The sequence below is a fragment of the Sprattus sprattus genome (assembly GCF_963457725.1).
Source record: "Sprattus sprattus genome assembly, chromosome: 16".
NCBI classification, from domain to species: domain Eukaryota; kingdom Metazoa; phylum Chordata; class Actinopteri; order Clupeiformes; family Clupeidae; genus Sprattus; species Sprattus sprattus.
This window is the reverse complement of record NC_137914.1, coordinates 10,412,952-10,417,951: the sequence shown is the minus strand read 5'-3', so window position 1 is coordinate 10,417,951 and position 5,000 is coordinate 10,412,952.

Sequence of the window (5,000 nt, the reverse complement as noted above, 5' to 3'; positions counted from 1 at the left end):
GTAAACATGGTTAATTGTTTCTGAAAAACACACTCACACACACATACACACACAAACAATTACTTATACACAGATATGGTCACACAAGTAATGTATGTCTTTAAAGTAATGTATATCCATAACCTAAAACTGCTTCTCTGCATGTACATTTTGGGCCCTGGTCAATCTGACATGCTATACTGTAGTTACATGCATGCTGGCGAAGCATGCAGGAAGTTATACCCACAGATGGTCAGATATGTACGGCACGTCCATTTATATGCCTCAAAGTCACAACATGCACTGGACATGCTCCTCCAAAACTGCTGTTCTAAGTGTTTTTTTGCTCCCCTTGGCCCTGGTTACAGTATGTTCTCTCAACACACTCCGCTAGTTCCCTCCTTGTCGTACATGTAATGACACGTTACCCCTGGCCGCTCCACGCCTACAAGCAGACTGCGTGCTACATGCGCTGCAACCTTGATTCCATATAATTGTGTGGTGATTTTAGCTTAAGAGCATCATTGTCTAAGCAACCAGAAAGCAATCTAACCGTCATGTATGCAATCCCATGCGAACATCTTTTTTTAAATGTGCGTGTGATGTTTGATTGATATGGCCTTGCTCAGGTTTGCAGCTCAGTGATTTTGGTGAGTGACTGTGCAGGGGAAGGGTTCTTCAGTGTACACCACTTTTACCAATTTTAGTGGTAGAGAAGAGAAGAGAAGAGAATCCATTCATTCTTTCTTTTTATCTTACAGCTCCATCTCCAGCTCTGTGATTATTTTCCTGAAAGAGAAAGGGGGCATTGAGGATGAGACTGTGTTTTTATGTTTTGGGGAGAGGAGATCTGTATTATCCTTCATATCCTCTTCGCCCTTTGAACACAAACAGTCCTTCCTCTTCCTCATTGCTTTCTTCTGCCGAGGGCTTTTTGTACTGTACATGTGGCAAAGGATCCTGGCATGATGAGCGAGCTGTCTGTCTCTGCCTGCCTTCCCCTGTGTCAGCACACACACACACACACACACACACACACACACACACGCACACACGCACACACGCACACACGCACACACACACACACGCACACGCACACGCACACACGCACACACACAAACAGACACACACACACACACACACACACACACACACACAACGCACACAGACACACACACATGCAAACATATACACATACACCCACAAACATACGCACAACCGCACACACATACAAACATACACACACATGCACAAACATACACATACACACACAATACACACAGTACAAAAGGAGTCTGACACTCCAATAGGTCATTTGACTGATATTTCTTAAAAAAAAAGAACAGGTAGTGGTAGATTTTCAGATTAAAGCTGACAACTCAAAACTCATCATTTAATTACCATAACAGTTCACTGATACTTATCAGCCAGTCAGATGGGACTCATCAATCCCCCGTAAAAAAACACTCGGCACACTAATGTCCCCGGCTGACTAACCACCATCGCGTACTCGAGCAAGAAGCCGTGAAACCACAAATTTCTCTGTGCCTCTCAGATACTGGTGCACTTCAAAAGAGTGAGGCAAGCTCTCCGGGCAGCACTGCCCTGCTTTCTGTCTGTTTTCACCCGGCGACAGCCACTTCCTGTGTTTGTTATTGAAGGGGGGGGGGGGGGGGGGAGGAGGGGGGGGGGGGGGTGTTCAAGGGTTCACAAACCCCCTAAGCAGCCAACATCCACACAGTCCAGCAGCGGAGCAGAGTACCAAGGGCAGGGCACCACACAGTCCGACACTGCCCCACTGCCAGAGCTGGGGAGAAGTGGAGGGTGAGAGAGAGAGGGAAGACGAGTTAGGAAAGAGGAATAATGAGAAGAACAACAGCCAAACAACCGACAACTTAGGGTTGAAGTGGGAAAATAAAGTGTATTAAGTCATAAAGAACTGAACTTTTGAATAAAGTTGTGCCTATACTCTCCTGTGGGCCATGTATGTTCGTTGACTTTGGAGACCACTCAAGTACCACCTGGCTGAATTTATCTCCTAAAAACAAGACGGATTGAACACATATCATCACCAAGAGCAGCAGATGCAAACTAAGACCATTTGGAATGTGTCTGTCAAATTGTCAGCACAAAAAAGAAAAACTTGTTTCGCTCCCAAATTTAAAAATGCTCTCTGAGAGATAAGATCTGCCATTTTCTCTATTTGTCAATGTACCTCTCCTCAGATGTACCTCTAGGCCCCATACAAGTCAAAAACCAGCTGGTGTTGCCATCCAGGTGAAGCCTTTGTTGCTCAGAGGGTGATGAGTTTCAATAACAAGCCCAAAGAATGCTGAACTCTTCCCCTAGAGCAGTTCAAATCTTTGCCAAACATATTTCTTGAGAAGAGCTCTTGGGAGAGTATGACTATGAAACACACAGGGACGTTTTTTTTTTATGGAACGAAATTGCCTGTCAGCTTTTAGAGCAAAGAACCCTTGAAGGTTCTGAGGGTTCTTGTATGGGACAAGCCGTATAACCCATTTTGATCACCATGTAGTGGTTCTACATTTGGCATCATATACAGGCAAGACAGGAATAATGACATATAAACTTTACTGTAGGTCAAAACCTAAATGTATACATTTAAGAACAAGTTCATTTATAGAGCACAAGTTATACACACGTTGCTTTACAAATGAGCAAATAAAAGAACACAGAAAAACCAGAGATGCGTTTCTGCAAGAAAATGCAAATGCGATTGCACCACCACAGCAGTTGGCCGCTGCATATTGTGACCTATGCAAATGAGTGGACGCAGACACTTCGCCTTAGGAAAGAAAGGTTTGACTCTTCTACCACTTGTTGGATGAGCAATAAATATAATCTAATAACAATAAGCAGGACAGCGATTCAGTAACCCACTACAGGATTCTCTATGACCCACTGACCCATACACTCTGCTAAAATGCACTCTGTTAAAATATGAATTAAAGTTCAAAATGCGTTGAAGGTCTACCTTCATTGTGTGCAATGCACCTTATTGAGATCCAGGTGGACCTCGATCACTTCGTTCCTCAGTAGAACGTCTGTTGTCTTTGTCCTCTCTCCTCTGCAAGAGATGAAAATAAAGACTCATGTCATTAGTGCTACCTCAATGGTGGAATGACCTAGTGCTGTTTGATTAAGTGGCAGCCATAGCGCGTTCAAAAACTCACAAAGCATCTAAAGACTCACCTCTGTAGAACTCATCTGTCATTCTACTGTAAGCCGTTTAATTTGTATATTATAATATTTCTTGTTATTGTTTATTTTAATATGAGCTGATTTACGTGTAATGGTATAAGCATTTTGTTGTTATGGTAGAACACCACTTTGGTTGTCAAAGCTTTGTTGACAAGTTAAGGGAGGCAATAACCAACATCCCATGGAATCCTAAGGGACGTTAACGCTACTTAGACATAATTTCACCGAACCATATAAAACCAGTTGCCCAGTGGCACCACTTCAATCTGTGTCTTCAGTGCAAAAACTGTGGCAATAACAATGTATAACAATGCATGTCTGTAAATACAAGTTACATTAAACTTTGACAATGGCAAGCGACGATAAGTCCTACACTAAAACGAGATCAGCAAATGTATACGTTTGCAGTGAACTATTGTTTGCAAATTATAAACCAGCTCATATGATTTTTTTATACTCTGTCTGGCTATGTACATAAAAAAGCCCTTCATCCCGAATACAAGCCCACTGCTCCGAATAGACTACACACTGGAGTTGGAATTACTTCTTCCAGTCCCCGATAATGATAACATACTGCTCAATTTAACAGATAATGTATAAATAATTTCACATCTATTTTAGAGCAATAGCCTACTGTCCTTTCTTGTTGCAGCCTGATTCAGATCTCAGTTATGAAGTGCCCTTACCAGTGCCAAGTGAGGCCAGTGAGGGCTTGTCAGGTGCCTCTGCTACGAGAGACAGAGAGGATGAGCTAGAGAGAGGAGCAGAGAGAGGAGAGGGTGCAGGTCCTAGCTACAAGAGGCAGAGGATCCAGAGGGACAGAATCTAAAAACAGTTGGTCTTAAGTCTAGATTTAAAACTGGCAACAGTTGGAGCGCATTTGATATCATCAGGAAATTGGTTCCAGAGCTGAGCAGAATAGCCTATAAAAGGTGCTTCACCATGCTTAGTTCTGACAGTAGGTACCAACAGATTTCTCTTCAGTAGTATGGGAGGTCTAGCAGGTGTGTACCTGCAAAAGTAAATGCCATTGTAAATGTAAAAGAAACACAATGCTACTATTGAGCTTTAAGTTGAATGGATTATTCTACAGATAATTTCTGACACATTTAAGGACTGCCACATAAATTCAATCAAGTATACACCAATTGTATAATCATGGCTGCTCATTCTAAAATGCCAATCACAGTTTCCTTCAAATGCAGCACATGCTAATTTATACATGCTGGATAACAGCTTGAGTCATGACAACATTTACCCCCAGGTAAATTTATGTTTTCCTCTTCTCACATGTGCTTCAAACACACACACACACACACACACACACACACACCCACACACACACACACACGCACACGCATGCGCACGCACGCACGCACGCACGCACGCACGCACACACACACACACACACACACACACACACACACACACACACACACACACATGCACACATGCTCACATACCCACACTCACACCCGTACAAACGCGTGCACACACACAAATTGTCAGATGGGACAAATGGGAGCTGGCAGTCAGGCACATTAAATGAAAGTAGAGTAGAATAATATCAGTCTGTATAGAGACGCTTGCCAAAGGGAAATCAGAAGCAGATTTGAGAAATATATCATTTTAACGAGCAGCAGAGCCTCGGATTAGGATCTGTCTGAACACTGGAGGCAGCTCATATAAAACCAAGATGTCAGCCATGACAAGCAGATTTTAATGTTAATGCTGAATCCCAATTATGACAGCGCTGATATCACTAGTTTTGCTTTACAAGAAACGGCTGAGCTGTC